General features: G+C 43.1%; 1 pseudogene; it reads right to left on the bottom strand.

Annotated features, from left to right (window-relative positions):
• Positions 1-534: 534 nt before the first annotated feature.
• Positions 535-11,624, bottom strand: LOC103265443 (annotated as a pseudogene).
• Between the last annotated feature and the right edge of the window lie 10,668 nt (positions 11,625-22,292).

Below are 22,292 nucleotides of genomic sequence, written 5' to 3'. Positions count from 1 at the left end.
AAGAAAGGAATTGGATCTCTTTGTTGACTTTAACATTTGGGAAGAAGATGTTGAAATAAAAGTTCTCAATGTATCTAGATGTCTAGTTTTTGTCTTATAGACTCATGATCATCTTAACTAATTCTTAACTCCTTTAGCATTTAATTTTAATATGCTTGCTTATATTAATTATAGGGTTAAGGTTTGTGTGTATAAGTATATGTAAGTGTGTTCATGTGTGTGTGAGAGGGAGAGAGAGCGGCAGAGAGACAAAGTGAGAGAAGGTTTAGGAACCAAAGGAGAGAGTGAAAGAATGAAAGACAAGAATGAGAAAGAAAATATGTTGCAGTCTGCTTTGATGCAAAGTACTATATCAGTAATCAATAATCAGTAACCAATAAATGATTACTACAGGGCTATTCAACACATTTTTTTAGTCTGACTATATGACTTTTAAAAAGAAAGTTCCACAGGTTGTTTTTTTTTTATTTTCAGTATCTTTCCATTTGCTTGTGCTATTTGATTCTCCCTGGACAAGCACTCCCTACTTCCTGCACTAGGCCAGAATTTCTGCATCCTATACAATAAGTCCTTCCACGTATTTGGGGGATAGGCTTGTGTTTGCATCTACAGCTTACACAAAAAGCTAGACAAGAGTAATCATCTTACCCTCATAGTCAAAGAGTTGCTACTCTGACCATCATATCTATAAGAAACCTTTTGGTTCAAATTTAGCCTAAAATTAAGCAACACTTTTTTTCCATATCAATGCCTCTTATACCCCAGTTTCTTCTTTCTTTAGACCCTCCGTTCAATTGCTCAATATAATCTAATTGAATTTCAGCTCACAGATTTGAAGCAATGGCATAACTTCTTGAGAAATGTTTGGCCTGGGGTTATTACTTAGCACTCTCACTCTTTACTGTTATGTTAATCTTTGCACCCTGTGCTTATTAGTATGCTTTCATCATCACTAGTCTACCCATGGACTAAAATACATATATTTTTTAAAGTAACAGGGAATTCCATTTTGTGAAAAGATGAAGCAGACTCAGTTTTTCCTATTTTTTTCTGCTAAGCATTTCTAAAAAGACTGAGCATTCTATATAAAACACAGTAAGAAAATTCTGAAGGTGGAAAGAAGGCAGATTAAATGGAGACCTTGTGCCTCCAATGATTGGCACAGTGGTGAGTTCCCTGAGGATATTTCTTCTTACCACATATATCTCAGAAGCCAACAACCTGGAGATGCCAATGGGCACAAAAAAGGACCTACTCTCTGTAGTCAAAGAACCTGAAATAGAACAGGTTAGCATGCTATAAAAACAAAGATATTAAGGCAGTCGTTGTAGAAAAGTTTCAATGAGCAATTATAACCTCATTCAAAAGAAATTTTTTAAAGTTGAAAATCATAGAAAAAAGTAGAAGACCTAAAGAAGAACCAAATGGAAAATTTAGAACTGAAAACTACAATAAATTAAATTAAAGAGTCAATGGGTGAGCTCAAAAGTAAAATGAAGAGGAATCAATGAGCTTGAAGACAGAAAAAAAGAAATTGCCTCATCTGAGCAACAGAAAAAAATCGCCTGAGAAAACTGTGGACTATAATAAAAAATCTGGCATTGATGTCATCAGAATTTCCAAGGAGAAAAGGGATAAAGCTGAAAAAGTATTTGAAGAAATAATATCTAAAAATTTCCCAAATTTGACCCCAAGAAAACCATAAACCTACAGATTGAGAACTGAATGAACACCAAACAGTTTAAACTGAAAGAAATTTGCACCATGACACATCATAATCAAACCTCTAAAAGCTAGAGGGAAAAAAATCACAAAATCAGTACTTTCCTAAAGGAAAAAACAAAGTAAAATGACAAAAAGTTCTTATCAGAAACTATAGAAGCCAGCAGAAAGTTGAACAATATTTTGAAGAGCTGAGAGAAAGAACTGTCTACCCAGAATTCTATACCTGGGGAATATATCTTTCAGGAATGAAGGTGAAATAAAAACATTCCCAAATGATGGGAATCTTAAACTTTGTCCTCAGCAGACCTACTCTAACAGAATGACTAAGGGAAGATCTCTAAATAGAAAAGGAAACAACAAATGGAGAAATTTTGTAGCATCAAGAGGAAGAAAGAATAATGGAAAGTAAGAATATGCAAAAAAACTTTTCCTCTTGAGTTTTCTAAATTACATCTGAAGCAAAAAATATAGCACTGACTGATGTGGGTCTCATATAAAAGTGCATAAGTGGCTCGCATTATATTTCTATTGAATGGAGGTGTTCTACATGATAAAATGTGTAGTAAAGAAAGTATAAAAAGAACAACCAAAAAGTAATGGGATCAAAGAGAAAGTCCCAATATCAAGGTACAAGTCTCTGGCTCTCTTAGGTCTGTTAGTCAACAGGGATTAGCATGCCTTTGGATAAGGTAAGGTGTACTCATCTCTTGGCCAGCATTCCTCAATTTTGTCCATGAAAATGTCATAGAACATGCCATCAGGTACTTTTCCAGACTCCAGTTACACAACTGAAATGTCCTGCTTCAGTCTATCACTTAGGAAATGAAAAGTTTCAGATTAAGGTAGTTTCGAGATGGCAATAATGTAAGCCATCATTTCCTTTATTATTCCTATCAAGAACATCCCTGAAAACACATCTATAGCACAGGAAACTAGGATATCAAACCAACAATCTGTCAGAATAAAATTAATTCCCCCTAACCAGTGCATGCTAGACAGAGTCTAAACAGAGAAGCAAAGTGAGGCAGGGACAAGGTCAGGGGAAGTCTCCCCACCATCACTGGATAGCTTACCTTGAAACAAAGAATTGCTTCCAACCAAAAGGGAAGCCCATGATGACTGGGCTACAGGCAGAAATCCTTCCGTGTGCCTCACACATGATGGAGGCTTAGAAATAGCTCTCATCTGAGTTCTAACCAGGCCTTCCCTTCTCAGCTCTCTTCCTCTAAGAGTGAATTTCCAGTACATCTCAGGGAAAGTATCACTCAAGGAATGATCCATGGTCTTACCATAATTTGTCAACCAACATAGCTGTTTTAAAATGTTTGCACAATAAAATCTGCAACAAATGGCATGTTTAGAAAGGAAAGCAAGGAAGAGTAAAGAGACAACCAATTTTCACTGGAGAGCCATTAGTTTCGATAACCTTAATTTCTGAAGTTTGCCCCATTTTAGGACCCTTATGGCAAGTTACAGTCAACCATATCCACAAATGAATGTGTCATTCATTCATTGCAGTTAGAATAGAAAAACAGGTTCATTACAATGGTAATAAAAAATCTGGTTTCTATGCTTAATGTAAAACAAGTTGATGGTGCTTTGTCGATGCTCTGAATATTGAGGAAATGTGAAATGTCCTTATACTTTTATAATAAGATTTCCTGTTGCTAATGTATAACTAGTCCTGCTTTAATTTCCTCCTAATAGGATATTTGAAATTTTACAAGGCTATGGAGAGTTCACAAGTGATCAAGGTTTCAATTAGCAATTCCTAATTCAAACCCTGCTCTCTATGGACTAACACACATTGATAAGGAATATTACATCTCTGCAAACCAGAACAGCACCATGCAGAGTAATCAGCTTAGCCCTTCACCATCTGGCCCGAATGCCTCCAATTTGCTCAGGGCTGCAGGCACACCTGGCTGGATGTTCAGTTGTCCAAGGAAAAAGAAACTCCTGGTTGGAAACTCTGTGTTGGCTTTAAGGCAGAGCAGCAGGACAAAAGAATAAATAAATAAGAAACAAAGCCAGAACTGGGAAGCAATTTCAGGACCAGCTGGTCTGGTAGGAAAGAATCATCCTCCATGTGACAATGTCTCTTTCCACCCCACCTTCTTCAGGTCCTCACGGTCAGGCCTCAGCCCTCTTCTCTAACATGCACAGAAGGGCACTTGCATCAGTCACCTGCTCCACAGGGAATGGCGTTTTACTCTCTTAATCTCATGCAATCATCCCAACCAGCTGCTGCACTTTACAGGTGAGGAAACTGAGGCATGAAAGCATTAAGTAACATGCCAAAGGACACCGAGTTTTGTCTCTTACATCTCAGTGCTGACCATTGGCCCCGTGCCCATGTATAATTCAGGAAAGGTAAAGGTTCCTCTACAAGGAGCCAAACAATGCATTTGAAATACACATTTTGGTTTAATCCAAGTTTGAAAAGTAGTCTGTTTAGAGGAAATGGACTTGCATGCACTCCTCCATGAATCCAAATGTTTTTAGTGTTTATAACAGAACATTTGGTGGGAATTGGACAGAACATGTTCCTTGCTATCTTCCTTGGTACAGAATTTTGTTTTGCAGTTGAGTTGACAGAAATGGATGCATTATAGAACAGAGAGCCTTCTCCTCCCTGCTTAGCAAACCAAAGAGAGAGCCCCTGAAACATGGGAATTCGTAAGAATGACTTACGGAATAAATACATTGTGAGCTGGGTGCCATGTAATCAGATAAAAACATGCCCCCAGAGTGAAATTGAGGTATGAGGTTTGGGGTTCCTTTAGGGGCAACCTTGTTGTCAAGAGTTCCTTGTTTCACTTCCTGCTGAACTTCTTGAAGGTAGCTTGTAGGCTTCGCAGAGATGGGCAGGAGGGCCTACCAGCAGCACTGGGCAGAGCCTGCCCCTTTCTGAGGAAGCTGGGCCCCGTGCCTCTCAGCATCCCTCAAGGCCACGAGCTCCCACTTCCTGCCTGAAGCCTGCTCACAGCTCTGTCTTCCTCCCCTTCCTCCAGAACAACGTCAGACTTGGAGTTGCTCATGCATTTGCCCAGAGCTCACAGAGGACCCAGACTGCCCACTATCTTCCCTGACCCTTCGGACATTTCCCTCATTAGTCCTAGTACATTCAACTTTGCAGCCAGGCTCAGCTGTCTACCTGATTTCTGAGAATTCCAGAGTGGGTAGGACTGGAGCCTAAATCCCATGGCTCAGCAGATGAGCCTGTCTCTTTTGTCTGTCACTAGATCAAAGGAAAGGGAAAGTGAAGGTTTTTTGGTTTCTGTGTGTTTTTCATTCATAGCCAGAGACTTGCTTGTGCAAAAGTTTCAGGTTACACAAAATCTAAGCAGCTTTGAAAGAATCCTAATGACTTCATCTCCAAATGCTTTGAGTGGCTTTCCTCGACAGAATTGCAAAGGGGCCACCCCAAAGTAGGGGACTTTCAGGCTTTTTAAACAGATGGGCTTTGCTGAGTTTCTACTTGGGCTTTGCCAGCTGCACCGGGTTTGGTGGGGGGGGGCGCTGTATGCAGCATGATATGTGTAACTCTTTGTCAAGGGAGGCAGGTCATTTCTGACCATATCTGGTCTTACATCCAGGCTGTTACACCTGTTTCGGATCCCCTCCCCATTCCTGATTCTCTGAGCAATGTCATGACACACCTCAGGAGCCAACTCTAAGAGCACACAGCCAGGAATGCACCTTCTCCAACTGTCACTGCTGTAGGTTGACATGGGGGTGTCCCTATGCCCTGCAACTGACCCTTTCTGCCATGTCTTGTAAAGATTGGGTAAGCCTCAGCTCACTCACTGCAGGACTGCAGAGCCCTTGAGAGCAGTGTCATCATTTGGCTGTCCCTGTCACTTCTTCATGCCTGGCTGACGGGAGACACCAATAGACATGGGAAAGCCGGACTTGGGAAAGCATGAACAAATAGCCAAAGGGTAATAGCTTCTCTCTCCTTTAGGGGTCTGGCAATTTCTACACAGTCTTTACACCCACTCAGCCAACTCCCTGGTCACACAGACAGTGCCATCACATTTGCTCCTGATTCCAGCCAAAGCCCATGGTTCTTGAGATCCGTGTCCAAGGGGATGATGGACCCTGGAATCGGGGCTGCCCTCTAGACCTGGGACACGAGGTGACCACAGAAGCAGCAGAAGGAAAATCCACTCTTTGCTGGAAAGGCAAACAGTCATGTGGTTAAGGCAGTATACAGCTGTGTGAAACTACCCTGCAATGTCCCCAGGTATTCATTTCAATTTGTGAGCAACCTCTATAACACTTCTGTGTTCCCAGCAGGAAATACATGAAAACTGGAGAAAATTTTAAAAATTAAACTTGGCACTGGGAGGTCTTGACTTTTCTGTCAAAATGTACCAAGCCATTGACCAGGACAACTGTGGGGTGGAAGACGTGGGTTTGTAGACACAACCTCACACATTGGATCGCAGGTGCAAGCTGGAGGTGAAGACAGTGAAGGAAAAGGGGCGGGAAGCATGGGGAAGGTCTCCAACGCACCAACTCACCCAGTTACTTAATTAATCTTCCTATACAAGTTCTGAGTGTTATGGAGTGAACAGTGTGCCCACAAAACGTATATATTAAAGTCCTGTTGGACCTTCAGAATGTGACTGTATTTGAAGATAATCTTTTTAAGAGCTAATTAAAGTAAAATGAGGTCATGAGTGAAGGGTCCTAACCCAATATGACTGGTGTTCTTGTAAGAAGAGAAGACTGGGACACATACACACCCAGAGGAGACCATGTGAAGAGACAGGGAGAAGACGGTCATCTTGAAGCCAAGGAGAGACCAGCCCTGTTGGCACCTTGACCTCAGACTTCTAGCCTCCAGGACTGTGAAAAATGAATGCATGTTGTTCAAGCCACAAAGTGTGTGGCATTTCGTTTCAGCAGCCTGAGCTGACTAAGACACTAGGGTAAATATTATTATCACCTTGAAGCTGAGGAAACAGGGTTGGAAAGGACAGAGTTGGGATCACTGTCAAATGTGTCTGAGTTCTCGGCATCTCCTTTCCCATAGCCCCGCTACCCTGGGGCGTCCACGCAGCACCATGTTTAACTACCCAAAACAGAGCATGTAGAAGAGAGAGCAAGGAGACCTTGGGCCAAGAGTAGGAGCCATGAGTTGAGTGGGGGAGACTGCTTGGAGCCAAGACAGGGCAATGAGGACAGACACGGCCTTGAGGAGCCAGGCACACAGACTGGGGAAAGAGACAGACCAGGGTGAGGACAGACAAGGCCTGGGGAAGCTGGGTACACAGACCCCGGGGGAGGGGGTACCAGGGACCCCCACGGTGATTTCACCAAGAGCTGGAGGCACCTGCAGGGAGCTGGGGGAGCCCAGAGCAAGGGCTTGAGGGAATCGGGCCCAGGAAAGGAAGAGAAGCACCAGCTCCAGGATGTATGAGAAAAAGTTCCAGGGGTGTAAGGAATGTGACTGCCTCTGTTACCAAGGTCAAGGGCAGCTGAACATGAGACTCGTCTGATCTGACATCAGAGGCAAAGCCGTAGGGTATCCCCTACTGCCCCACCATAAGCTCCTCCCAGGTAGAAGCACTGACTCCCTACAGATGGAAACCCTCTCAGACAAGCCTGCTGGACTGGGTCCTTCCCGGGAAACTCTAACTAGGGCCTGAGGAAATAGAGAGTCAGCAGCCCCCCACCCAACTCTTCTGAGAGCAATGCTGAACAATTCCCAGTGCAGAGGGGCTGGGGGCACGGAGACATCTGTCGACCAGGTAGAGAAATGCAAAGGGGTCATCTTTGCCACTTGCTTTCTGTCCCCATGGAAGGCCCCCAAACCCCTATCTGTATGTAACTAGGTAATCAGGATGGGGTGGGACTGCCCCTTACTCAGGAATATCCTATACCAATAATGATCATCCATTCATCATCTCAGTCCACTCTGACTGAGCACCTCTAAACCAGGCACTGAGCGTAGAGTGGAAAGCCAACGTAGAGCCCTGGCCCTACTGATTTAGAATCCGTGCACTTCCTGCACATCAGAGATATTTCACTCTCACATCCTCTCTGTAAATTAGGCGGTATGAACTCTAAATTAGTGAAGAGATTCAGAGCGTTGAGTAACTTGCCCATGGACACAGCATGTTATAGACCAGTGGTTCTCAACTGTAGGCTATTTTGACCCAAGGGGACATTTGGCAATCTGTAGAGTCATTTGTGAAGTCAGAAGTGAACAGTGCTCTTGGCGTTTGGTGGATAAAGGCCAGAGATGCTGTTAAGCATTCTACAAGTCCCAAAGGTCAACAGCACCAAGGTGAAGGAACACATCTACAGACATCACTGGACTCCACCCACACCCAGCTCTGCTCACAGAGGTTCAGGAATCCCTGCACCCCAAAACCCCACAGGCAGATGGGGCTCGTTCATACCTACTCTGGATAATGCGCTGCTGTGAGAGGAAACACATGTGTCACTTCTGGGCAGAGGCGTAAACACGCAGATGAGCGCGCTCCTTCCCCCACCACGAAGGTGAAGGTGGCTGGGGTTGGCCAAGCCCAGAGACAGGAGCAGCCTTCAGGGCTGGATTCCTGCACAATGGACAGTTGCCCTGCAGAGTCACAACTCTGTGGAAGATTTTACATGTGTGAGAAATGAACACGGACAGTGTGAAGGCCACTGAGACGTGAGAGCAGAGCCTAGCCTAGCTTAGCAAATACACAGACTGGTGAAGACTCACACCAATTATTCAAGGCCACACTCAGCATCAGCCTCCTCAAATGCCAAAGGGATGTTGTGAGGATTAATTGAGATAAAGCATGTGGATGATTCCGCGTGGGGAGACAAACCCCAAAGCCCAGGTTCTGGGCGCTCTGTCTCCAGGTGGCTATCAGCAGGACACACAGGCTTGTGTCCTGGTCCACCACCACCATCTGTGCACAGGAAGGAAAGAGAGTGGCTGCTTGCAGGCAAAAGGAAGGCCAGGTTGGCGGGGTGGGAGGTGGGTGCCAGGCCCAGGGCCCTGGTGGCGTGGGAAGGAAGCTTACCTAGCCCTGATCCAGTCCTGAGCCAGCCATGAGTCCTTGAGCATGTGAAGAATGAGGTCGGTCAGTCATCGTCTTTATCTTCCTGTAATCCTGCATGAGGGAAAAAAATGAATTTCAAACAACTCAGACCAGTATTTAATTATTATGATTTATTAACACCAAGTGCATAAAGCAGTTCCCTGGACTTGACATTCCTTATTCCCCAGCGAGTCTGGGAGTCTGGTGAGCCTCCTGCTGCAGCCCAAGAAATTCTTTTCATTATCATCATTATTATTTATAACTGATAGCTCATCGGGGAGCAGGGTAATCACCATGAAGTTCGCAGCAAGTTCAAGGATTGGCCGGGAGGCCTCAAGAGTAGCCATGAAAATCAGGGAATAGCCTGACATTTTAACCATCTTTAAGAATACGATACAGTCCGGGCTTAGTGGCTCAGCCTGTCATCCCAGCACTTTGGGAGGCCAAGGCGAGTGGATTGCCTGAGCCCGCAGGTTCGAGACCAGCCCAGGCAACTTGGCGAGACCTCGTCTCTACAATAAATCAAAAATTAGCTGCGCGTGGTCACACGCGCCTGTAGTTCCGGCTCTTTGGAAGGCTGAGTCAGAAAGATCACTGGAGCCTGGCAGGTCGAGTCTCGGTGGCCGGGAGCATGCCACTGCACTCCAGCCTGGGCACCAGAGTGAGATTCCAACTCAAAAAAAAAAAGAATACAATACAGTTCAGTGACATTTGATACATTCACATAATTGGGCAATGTCAGCGCCATTCATCTCCAGAACTCTTTTATCTTAAAAAACTGAAGTTCTGTCTCCATTAAATACTAAATCTCTGGTCTGCTGCCCCACCTCACCCTAGCCCCTGGCAAACACCATTCCACTTTCTGTCTCTATGAGTTTGACAACTCTAGTTTTCTCATGTAAGAGGAATCACACAGTGTCTGTCCTTTGGTGCCCGGCTGATTTCATGTAACCTAATATCCTCAAGATTCATCTACATAGTAGCATGTGTCAGAATTTCCTTTCTATGTAAAGCGAAATAACATTCCATTGAACAGATATACTACATTTTGCTTACCTATGGATCCATAGATATTTTGGCTGTTTCCACCTTTTGGCTATTGTAAATAATGTTGCTATGTACATAGGTATATAAATACCTGCTTTGAGTCCCTGCTTTTAACTCATATGCACATATACTCAGCAGTGGACTTCATGGCTCATATGGCAATTCTATTTTTCGTGTTTTAAGGAGCCTCCACACTGTTTTCCACAATGACTGCACCATTTCATATTTCCCAGCTGTGCATGAGGGCTCCAATTCCTCACCACTTAATAGGACCTTTCAGTTATCACCTCCACTATTCGCCATTACGGAGCACTTAAAAATGTACCCAGAATGTCCACATTTTGCTCAATTGTCCTGTCTCCAACTCTGAAGGTTGAGATCATTGCTGAGCTTTGGAGCACAATCAGAAACACTTTCTCGGATTCCAGAAGCTAGGATGATTCTCTAGAATGTCATTCTGAACAGTGGTCAGTCACACAATGCTACACAAAGACAAAATGTGATGCTTAGTCGCAGAGGAAAAGCATGCAAACGCAAACCATAAATGTTTTGTTGCATCTGCCTATATGATAAATAGGAAGCGTGTTTTCATCAGACACATTTCATAGCCTACTACTTCTCTCTCCCCTCTCCCTCTCCCTCTCCCTCGAGGTCAGACATCATTGGCGGGATTTAGAGCAAGGAATCCTGGAGAGACGAAGGGTGTCTCTGTTAGCTATGGGTCTTGAAACCAGTGCAGTTCAGTCCTGTGCCCATAGTTGAGTCACCTGATCCTTCAGAGCCTGTGCTTCATGTGTAAACTACAAATGTTGACTGTATGTAATGGTCATAATAACACATGCTTACAAGGTGCTCCCTGAGTTTCAGACACTGTAGTTTTTTTTATTGAGATATTTCACATATGATAAAATCACTTGGTTTTTAGTGTACTCACAAAATCATACAAACATCACCATGATCTAATCCCAGAACATCTTCTTCACCCCAAAAGAAACTTCGTACCCATTAGCAGTCGCTTGCTTACCTTCTCTACCCCCACCTCTTGGTAACAATGAACCAACCTACTCTGCCATTATGAATTTGCTTATTGTGAACATTAAAGATAAATGGAATATATTAAATGCAGCCTTTTAGATCTGACTTCATTCACTTAGAACAACGTTTTCAAGATTCACCCACCTGGAAGCAAGTGTCAGTATTTCATTCTTCTTTACAGCTAAATAATATTCTATTATCTGTTTAGGCCATGATTTCTTTATCCATTCATTTGTTGATGGACGCTTGCATGGTTTCCACTTCTTGGCTATTATGAGCATGCTGCTAAAATCTCTCACGTGCAAATTTTTGAATGAACGTGTTTTATTTTTTGTTCCACTGAGGCTTTTTATTTGTACCTATGCATTACATCCCTAGAAAAAGAATCCCAGGATTTTCCCCCCTGTGTGTTTCTTTCTTGCTTCTTCATGGTCCATGATGCCAGCTGAGGTTGTCAGTAAAATGAAAACAAATTGGCAGGATGGAAGCATATTATTCTGCCACTTTTCTAGATCTTTGAGCTGCACATCAAATCTGGGGCTGATCACACCACACTTGTTTAACTTGCCTGTGAGGTTCACAACAATTTTTTCTAGCTCTGTGATCATCAATGATTTCAAATTCGCCAATGGAACCATGCTTTATCATCACAGTTAGAAACTGGATAATGACTTTGGAGCACGACCTGATAAGAACCTGGCATTTGCCTCTCTTTTCAGCATTGTTGATGCCCTTGAGAGCATCAGCCAGGACATTCATGCACACCATGGCTTCATGGAAAGATGGCAGCAAGAGCTGAATGAACACGTTTCAAATTTAATTGAGTACATACCTGAGTAAGATTGCTAGGTTATATGGTAATTGCATCTTTAAATTTTTAAAGGATTGTCAGACTGTTTTCTCTAGTGGTTGCACCATTTTACATTCCCACCATTTTACATTCCAATTTGTCTTCATCCTCACCAACACTTCTTAATCAAACACCTGTCATTTTGATTATAACCATCCTAGTGGGTAGGAAGTGGTGTCTCATGATTTTTTACTTAATTTTCCCAATGACTTAGGATACTGAGTGTCTTTTCATGTGCTTAGTGGCCATTTGTACATCTTTTTTGGAGAAATGACTATTTAAATCCTTTGCCTAGTTTTAATTAGGTTGTTTGTCTTTATATCATTGAGTTATATTAGTTCTTTTTATTTTCTGAATACAAGAGCCTTATCAGATATATGAGTTGCAAATATTCTTTCCCATCCTGAGGAGTGCCTTGTCACTTTCTTGATAGTGTGTTTTGATGCATACAAGATTTTAATTTTAATAAAGTACAAGCTATTCATTTTCCTTTGGTTATTTGTGCTTTTGGTATAATATCTAAGAAATCATTATGAAATTCTATGTTTAATTCTAAGATATTTATAGCTTTAGCTCTTATATATAGGTCTTTGATTTGTTTTTAGCTAAGTTTTGTATATAGTGTAAGGTATGGGTCCAACTTCACTCTTTTACATGTGAATGCCAGTTGTCCCAGAGCCATTTGTTAAAAACACTGTTCTTTCCCCATTGCATTATCTCTGCACTGTAGCTTAAAATCAATTGACCACAGACATACAGGTTCATTTTTGTCCCAGGCATTGTTCCAAGTGCCTTTACCTTACAGAGTTACTTTAATGAGTAAACAACAGGGGTGGATAAAATATGTTGTGCACTTTAATACTTACATCTTATGCATATGACAAATTGTAGATACTTTCAGATATCACTTTGACAAAGCATGGCACTTCTTACTTTTTTTTTGACACAGGGTCTCACTCTGACACCCAGGCTGGAATGCAGTGACACAATCATGGCTCACTTCAACTTCTACTTCCTGGGCTCAGTCTATCCTTCTTTCTCAGCCTCCCAAGTATTTGGGACTACAGGCATACGTCACCATGTCCAGCTATTTTCTTTTTCTTTTTCTTTTTTTCTTTTCTTTTTTTGATGAAGACGGGAGCTCCCTATGTTGCCCAGGCTGGTCTCAAACTCCTGAACTCAAGCAGTCCTCCCACCTGGGCCTCCCAGAGTTCTGGAATTGCAGGCATGAGCTGCCACACCTGGCCACTTTCTATTTTAATTTGTGATAACTTTTCACATTCTTTCAGAATTTTAATAACATATATCAAGAATCATCATTAATAAATAAACGTGTTATTTATTAAAGGCCATTAATTTATTAAACTTTAAAAATAAACAGAACTTCAACAAGTTAAATTTCAATAATTTTGTCCAACATTAATGGAGGAAAATCTCATTTAAAAAACTAGACGTCTCATTCTTTTCACACAAAGAGTAACAATTGATAAACCCTCCCTTTTTTTCAGGTTGGACATCTGAGACAGAGAAATTTAGAGAACTGGCCCAGATCCAGCTGGAGAGCCAGGCATCCCGCCAGAACTCTTTGCTCCAAGTCCAGGGTCCTTGTGTGTTTCATCCAAGCAAGCCCTGCCTTCTTGTTTATAGATGGGAAGCCCAGAGAGTCCTTCTTTAGCAGGAGTGACAATGGTGTATGTTAATCTCTTTAACATTAGAGGCATTAGGTCCAGTTTATGATCATTAGGCAGAGATGAAACAGGTGGGGCCTCAACAACATCTTATGTTGAGGAAGGGGTGTAGGCAGTGGGTGGAGAGGAGATACCAATGCATTTTAGTTGAATACATGATCAAGAACTTTTCAGAAGTGTATGTTGACAGGTAACCCAACCTGTCCCGCGTAACCCTTTGGTGTATCAAAATGGCTGCGCATGGATCACAATCAATGACCCCGGGTTACTGAGACAATTGCCATGCACCTACTTGGGGCCTACACTGTGGTAGTCCACTAAAAATGAATGCAAGCTATTAAGCCATTCTGTAGCAAAGGAGGGCTTACTTTAACTGAAGACCTGAGACTGCATCTGCTCTGACCATAGTGGATGCTGGTTTGCATGGCTGTAAGGAAAAACATCTGAAAGAGAAACCACCCAGATGGCTACCACTCACGACCATAGCATCTCCCCATAGTCAGTCCTTGTGTTCATAAAATAACTGTGTTCTAAGCACCCAAAGGCACATGCTCAAAATGCTGAGAAAGCTTTGGTTGTTACTGTTGCTGTTTTGTGATCATTTATTTAATATCGCCTACATACTGTGCTTATTAACTATTTCTAATTCTCACAATAACTCTACAATTTAGGCATTTTTTTCACATTTTACAACTGAGAGAACTGAGACACAGAGAGAGTTTGCCAATGTCATCAAGTTTACGGGAGGAAGGACAGAACTCAGAAGTGGCATTGTCTACTGAAGCCCAGTTTTTTCTATAAATGTATTCCTTACACTTTTTTTGGGTGTCTAGAGAGAAAAAAGTCTAAGCATTGACACCAACATCCCAGTGGCTGGGGAGTGAAAAGAATTCATGGCTTTCTCCCAGCCAGCCTGTGTAGAGCAGTTGAGGAGATCTGCACAGAGCACGATGTCTCAGCCACTCTGTCTGCAGCTGGCTCTTGTGAAAGATTTCTTTAGGGTAATATAAAACTCTTTGTAGTTGGGGTTGTAAAGGCTACCTTAAGGCTCCTGACTTCAGAGTAACTAGGTCAAAGTCATTTCAAAATTAGCAGAATTGTGATCATCTTCACTGTTAGTATCTAATACTGTCCTAGAAATATTAGCTGATTCAATAAGACAATAAGATGAAAGACAAATATTGGAAGTGAGACACAAAAGTGTTAGTTTAATACTTCCAGAGAGTGTGATTACCTAAAAATGTTAGGAGAATCAAATAAATGTTAATGGACCAAATAACAGAATTTAGAGTGTGGTTGGTTACCATGGACATATTTGGAAATCAAAAGCTTTCTCAATATTAGCAAGAGAACATTGTTTTTAAAAACTATTCTACTCATAGCTGTAAAAAAAAAATCTAAAATACCCAGGAAGAAATTTAAGATTTATAGGAGGATATAAAGTGAATAAATTGATAAACAGAGTGATGTCATAATCCAGGATTTTAAAGTCAATGCTATAAAATAGGCCAGATAGTAAATATGTTTCTGCTTTATGCAGCAGTTGTTCAATTCTGCCTTGATAGCATGAAAGCAGCCATAGACAATACATAAATAAGCAAGCGTGGCTGTGTTTTATTAAAACTTTATTGACAAAAGCAGCCAGAAGGCCAGTATGGCTTGTGGGATATAGTTTGCCAGCCCCTGCTACAAATGATTATCTTTTCCCTTTACGTTAATAAAAAACTACATGAACATTATGCTGCTTCTAAAATGTTCCACCTTTTGAAATGTTTCCTGAGGACAAATTATTGGAATTTGGTTTGGGACATACATTGTCACATGCATTCTAAAATGCCTGTCACAAATTGCAATACAACTAATTCATGAGGAAATGATTTCACACTATCACCGGTATTGAAGAAATTGAAAAATGCTAAATTAATCTTTTTAAAGTTTTCAAATAGAACTTCCATGATAATCATTTAGAGGAAGAATTTTTCTTTATTTTTTTAATTCCCAGAATTTTCAGGTTATACCCTTTGTACCTTTACCTGTTGAGGCTGAAGCAAAAGCATTTTTAAGGGAAAATGTGCCATGGGATTCATGTCAATATTCGCTCTATCATCTATTTGGGGGCTGTTTAACCTCAAATATTTCAGTTCTTGTGCTATTTACAGATGATATTTTTATGCTTACTTTAAAGAATACCCTTTGAAGATTTTTAATTTAGTCAAGATGGAGAGTTTATAGTCTAGCTGCCACAAAGTTTATGGACATAATTAAAGTCAGCGGTTCCCAAGCAATGTCTCCTGGCAATTTTCAAGGCACTTCATGGATGTTTTAGAACCAGGGCTTTCTAGCCCCTTCCACTTTATTTCCATGATCTCTCGTTTGGAAGGTCCTGCTCCCAGTTCAAGTTAGTTGATAGCTTGCCACAGCTGAGCATATGTGGACTGCGTATGTGGGAATTGCCTGTCACCCTGTGCCATTCATAGCTGTTACACTTACTAAGACTATTGTGATAACTCAGGCTCCATTTTCAATGCAATTACTTGCATGTGATAGTGATGTGAATCCCTAGGTTGTAGCAATAGAAATTCTTCTTTTATCTGTGATTTGAATGTGGGCCCATGAAAGGGATCATTATGGGGGAAAGTGGCTCAAAGATAGTATTTAACTACCCAAAATAGCTCATATTTTCTTGAAATAAATGCAAGCAGATTCTAAAATGTTAGGATTATTGCAGTAAAGTCTAATCTGTCCAGCACCCATGGAAAGATCACTTTTCTGAATAGCTGATCAACTATTGTTGTAAAAGCCAGGTGGTAGTTCTTTTTTTTTCTTTTTAACCCATTTGGGTGAAAAACCATGTAAGTGCCCTGAGTCTAAGGGTATCTTTCCCCAGTGACTGCAACAGTCACAACAATTGTTAACATCTAGCTAAGGCACAGCTTCTGTGCACAGGGAATCTTCACCTCAACCTGTGAGGGAGACTCTTATTAATATGCTCATTTTGTGAAAACTGAGGCACAGAAGACTATATCAGTCACTTTCCTATGAGAACTGCTCAGACTAGGGGCAGACCTGATCTCAAGTCCCATTCATGCCACTTGGCTGTGCAGCACCCAGCCATCAGCCCGTGGGCCCAGGGTGTGCCATGTGGGTGCAAAGTGTTGTCACCTGTAGCCACACTCACTGTGATTCTCATCCTCCCTCTCCTCACTTCCAAACCTGTTGCTCCTGGTCTTCTTTCAGCTGGAAAGTCACACAATCCAGGTTTTTAAACTGAGTTTTTAAAAAGAGTAAGTAAATTCCTTCCTTGTGGGGGTCTAAGGCCTCCACCTATGAGTCACAGTGAGTCAGTCAACAGTCCATGGATGCATGTAACATCTCATTTGAATGCTCAGAGATATTTTTGACTCAGAACTTAATTCTCAACCCGTCTCCACCAGAGTAGAAATTCTTGTGCTAACTGCACTCTCGTTCAATATTTTTCTCCTATTGATTTAACTTGTGCACAGATGTTCACATTATACAATCAGAATCCTCTCGTGGCCAAAAAGATTCATATGTGGAATAGAATCCAAGGAGGCTGGGCTCAATGGCTCAGCCTGTCATCCCAGCACTTTGGGAGGTCGAGATGAGTGGATTGCCTGAGCTTGTGGGTTCAAGACCCACCCAGGCAACTTGGGAGACCTCATCTCTACAACAAATAAAAAACTAACCGGGCATGGTAGCCCGTGTCTGTAGTTCCAGCTACTTGGAAGGCTGAGGTGGAAGGATCACTTGAGCCCAGCAGGTCAAGGCTGCGGTGGCCTGGAGCGTGCCACTGCCCTCCAGTCTGGGCGACAGAATCAGACTCCAACTCAAAAAAAAAAGAATCCAAAGATAAGTCCTCTCCCAACCGAAGGTCTTGTTCCTCTGGGTCCTCTGCTTGCCCCTCTCCTACTGTGGGGCCCACCTGCACCAGCTAAGACCCCCCCAGACCTCCAGCTCTCAGACAGACCCAGACTCATCTCTGTTGGACCAGGACCCCTTGGAGACTCCCGGGGCCACCAAAGCCTCACCCCAGGATACAGAGTTCGTCCAAGGAGGGGAGGAGCTGTCTCCAGAGCCTCATCTGGCCTGAGCACAGCTTTGTCTGGAGTCTCTGTGACTCGCAGAGTGGCCAGCTAGCTCTGATTTCAAGGAGTAATTTATCTTCAATCCATTCCATACTTTGGATGGAGTCCCAGTTTTTTATCTTTGACACACTATACTTGGCCACTGGGTCTGTTTTCTTTACCTTGCCTGAAGGCTGTGAGGAGGTCCGTTTCTCTGGCCCGCAGCCCTTCGGTTGGCATTGCAGAGGATAGATGGCTGGTCAGCCCACGGGGGGCCTGTCCTGAGGCTCTCTTCACCAACAGAGTGATTCAGACAGTGGTTGTCCCTCGACTATGCGTGAAAACTCCTAGGGAGGTCTCTAAAAGCACAGATGTGCAAGTCTTACTCCTACCCCCATTTCTCATTTAATTACTGGGGTGGAGCCTAGCAACAGTACTTAGTACAACCTACCAGGTTCTTTCCAGTGCAGTCAGGGGTGGAAACATTGTCTGTGGCACCAGCTGACTTCAACAGCACCGAAACCCGAAGGCCCTTGGCCTGGTCAGCCTGGGGAACCCATAGGAACAGAGCTTGTTGCTTTCCATTGTTGCTTTCCATTGTCTCGTGGAAGACACATGTCCTTTCCAAATACAAACCCCAAAGCATCTCTCAGCCCTTCCAAAAGTCACCATGGCTCTGTCCACCATGAGGAGACTCCTCACCACCAACAGAGGGAGACTCATGTTGTCTAAGCCAGGAGATGGGGCTTGGCAAAGATTGAGAACACGCAGCTAGAAGGAGGAGTCATCACCCCACCTATGTGCTGGAGTGAAGAACGCTTCCATGGGATGTATGTCCTCTTCAAATCCCTGGGACCAAAGGACAGAGAAGGCTGGACCCTCAGCCATGCCTAGCTCGCCCCACTGTCTGTGGCAAAGCAGGCCTCCGTGAGGTAACTGTGTCTGTCACCTCTTCTCCCAGGACCCTCATCCAGTCCTGGGAGGAAGAAGAATCACGGCTTCACAGGCCAGACTCATAGGTCGTTTCCCCCTGGGAGTGAATAGAGGGAATCCCAGGAAAAGGAGTTGCCCCTTCCCCTTTCTCAAGTGGCCAGACGGAGCGAAGACCTCACAGAAATGGCGCAGGTGGTGGGTCACGAGCCCAGCCTATAGCCTGCCTCCCCCTACTCCTCGCTGCCACAGTCTGACCTTCCGTCCATGTGGACATTCGTCTCCAGGCTCCCACAGGAGCATCACACTCTCTGAGGCCTCCGTGACTTTGCACATGGTACAACGGACTCTGGTCCCCATGAGTCCTGTTCATGCACCTCCTTGTGAGCCCTTCGTACACAGGACTTCCAGTCCGTGCATCTATCCTTTTAGTTTCTGTGTGCCCCGGGTATTGCCAACCATGGAGCCACCTAGGCCCTGAACCAGCTTCTCCCCCAGCAGAGAGGCCCATCGATGTTTGCTGCATGAAGGGATGAATCAGCCGCCTGAATGAGGACAACAGAGGTGCACACGCAATGGTATCATTGTGGGTGATCACCCCAAAGGAGCTCTGCAGGGGAGTCCGGCTCCAGGAAAGCCTTGGCAAAGCAGGAGGGGTTCTCTGCTTCCTGCTGGGGGAGGGGCAGGGGAAGGTGCCAGCCCGTGGGCCCCTGGGATCAGGGCAGGACCAGCACAGGAACGGGCCTGCCTCAGGGGTCTGACGCAGCTGCAGAAACTGCCCTTGCCATAGCGTATCCATCCTGGCTACTGCCCCTGTCACAGGGAAGGGCCAGAGCATTCGTGGGTGTCACGCCCAGTGCATGGGACAGGTCTCTATCAGAGCTGGAAGTAGCTTTGTCTGTCTTTTTAAACATTACGATAACGTCCACTTTCCTGGCTCGATTGGGGTGAATATTAAAGGAAGGTAGAGATGATGCCCACATATCATAAGGCCACATGATGTCTCTGAAGCAGAAATAAGGACATAAAATTCTAGTTAGAAGTAATACTCTAACCGGGCATGGTGGTGTGTACCTGTAGTTCTTGCTACTTTGAAGGCTGAGGCAGATGGATCTTCTGAGTCCAGCAGGTCGACACTGGGGTGGCTGTGAGTGTGCCACTGCACTCTAGCCTGGGCGACAGAGTGAGACTCCAACTTAAAAAAAAAAGTAATGCTCTATCACTGTGGAAAGTTATTTGGTTGAAAGTGCATGCTCTACTTTTCTTAGCCTTGCTTCCCTCTACTAAAAATTATGTCTTTTTGCATCTGAGCATTTTCTGCTATGGTAGTTATCGATTTTTTCCATCTGCCTATGTCAATCTCTTCCCTGGTCTCGTAGCCCTGTGACAAAGAAATGCTACTTAAACTCCCTACAATACTTCCTTCTGTCAGCTGGTGTATTTTATAGAAAAATCTTGAGGTCAGATGTTGTCATATTTTGAACAGTCCAGAAAGCCAGAGAGCTGCTGAGAAGGGAGACAGGAAAGGCTGACACTGGGGTCACAGAGTTGTATGAGCATTCGCTCCTTCTGCAACTGCTGGGGGTCTCTTGCTTCCCTTCTGCGTTGTTCTCCTATTATCTCTTTTTATAAGTATATATTTTCCAAATCCTCTTCTTTGCCCATATTCTCTCTCTCTCCTCTCTCTCTCTCTCTCTCTCTCTCTGTCTCTCTCTCTCTATCCATCTCTCAGCCTCCACGATGTTACGTACTTTCTATCCCCATCCTTCCTTCTTTCCTATGATTTTTGGGGTTCCTTTATTTCTTCTCCTTCTGCTTCCATTCTGTATCATTGTTATCTCTGTCAATAAAACTGTGTACCCTAAATTTTTGTTTGTTGTTGTTTTTTCTTTTTCACATCTCTTCCATTTTTTCCACAATATTGAATTTTAAATTAAATTCCCTGTGGCATTCTCTGCCATCATTTCAGGGTAGGGAATCCTCTCCTGTAAACTCCCTGCAACTGTCAGATGAGTTAATCCTGCCTATGTGGGACACTGTGTTCTAAGTCCAGGATTGGAGACACCTTTTGTCCTCCTCCCTAGCAGAGCTGTCTCTCTTGCTCTAGTCAAAGACGCGAGACGTCTCTGTTGAGAAGCAACGTGGTGACATGTAACATCTCATATCAAAGACCACTCAGAGCTAAAACAATGTTTTTTTTTTGAGTCGGAATCCCACTCCATCGTCTAGACTGGAGGGCAGTGGCATGCTTCCAGCCACCACAGCCTGGACCTGCTGGACTCCGGCGATCCTTCCACCTCAGCCTTCCAAGTAGCCAGAAATACAGGTACACACTACCACGCACGGCTAGTTTTTGATTTATTGTAGAGACTAAGTCTCACCAAGTTGCCTGGGCAGGTCTTGAACCCTCATGTTCAGGCAATCCACTCGCCTCGGCCTCCCAAAGTGCTGGGATTACAGACTGAGCCACCAAGCCTGGCCAGCAATAATCAACAAGTGTCTCATCACCTTGGCCCTAGAGGTTAAAAAAAAAACTCCATTCTCTTGTGGTTTTCTGATAGAAAAGGAAAACCCCTTTAAGGAAACTACCGGGGGCAAACCTCATCAACAAGGGTACTTGCATAATGAACATTTGTATACCTGACCTTGAACTGTACCCCACATAATTAAAATAAGAAATTTACATATGAAAAACAAAGAAAACTGAGAGATTTGTTGCTGGCACTCTTATGTGAGTTCCACTGCTACGTTCATCTGTGTTAGAGAAGCAGATTGATCTGTTTCCATCCAACTCCAGAGCCACCAGCTTCTGGAATGCCCCTGAGCTGGCAGGGCAGCTGACTAGACCAAGCCTCAGTGAGGAGGAGGGAGCACTTGCCCAGATGGGGCAAAGACCTTAGGTTCTAGAATCCAAAGCTCTGCTTTGACCTCAATTCTGCTTTTATTCACTCTGTGTCCTTAGGCAAACAACTTGAACTCAGTGGACTTAGTTTCTTAAGGCATAAAATGAGGATAATTTCAAATTTGAGATTTTGTATATACATATATACATACACACATAATATTTATGTGCAAATACATACATATATAGTTCATGTGAGACTATATACATAATACATAGAATGTGGGGTTTAGTACTTAGCAAAAAATATTTTTTAAATATTTTAGGTAGTTATTAATTAGGACTTTAGAATGACAACAATAAAATTCTTTGAATATGATAAAGTCACATTGCAGAACCCTTGTGCACAGTTACAATTTATGCATTTAGTTTCTTATGACTGTATCTTTTAAAAGCTCTGATTAAGGTATGATACAATTCTGAGGTCAACCCCAATCCCTCCTTGCTGTAGGTTAAAAATGCTTTGTTTTTAACACTTGGTTATGCTCCTATTTATTTTCTTCTATATACTGTTTTAGCAGAAAATTAATACTTCCCTATATTATAACTTTTGTGATATTTACAGTGTATTCTTGGTTTCAATCTATAATTGCTCAAAGTTAAACAACACTGTTTTCACTGAAAATACTTCTCTAGTTCCAGCTTTAACTGTTCCTAAGTTACCATTGCACAGAACCAAGTAATACCAGAACTGAGGGAAGGGGCCCCTTCTCCAGCACCCACCCTACAAATATCTTGCAGACGCTGCTGATGGTCTTTCAAGGATTCACTCCTTCATCAGAACACATGCAGCAGCAGGGTGATACATGGATAAGCATGATTTGGGCAGGAAGAAAATAATCTCCTAATTCATATGGCATCAAAAGCGCATGATTTTGGCAGGAAGAAAATAATCTCCTAATTCATATGGCATCAAAAGCATTCTTTCTTTCTTTCTTTTTCTTTCTCTCTCTCTCTCTCTCTCTCTCTCTCTCTCTTTCT

The sequence above is a fragment of the Carlito syrichta genome, unplaced genomic scaffold, assembly GCF_000164805.1.
Source record: "Carlito syrichta isolate Samal-C Ts95f unplaced genomic scaffold, Tarsius_syrichta-2.0.1 Scaffold306591, whole genome shotgun sequence".
NCBI lineage: Eukaryota > Metazoa > Chordata > Mammalia > Primates > Tarsiidae > Carlito > Carlito syrichta.
This window is presented reverse-complemented; position numbering and strand designations above follow the sequence as displayed.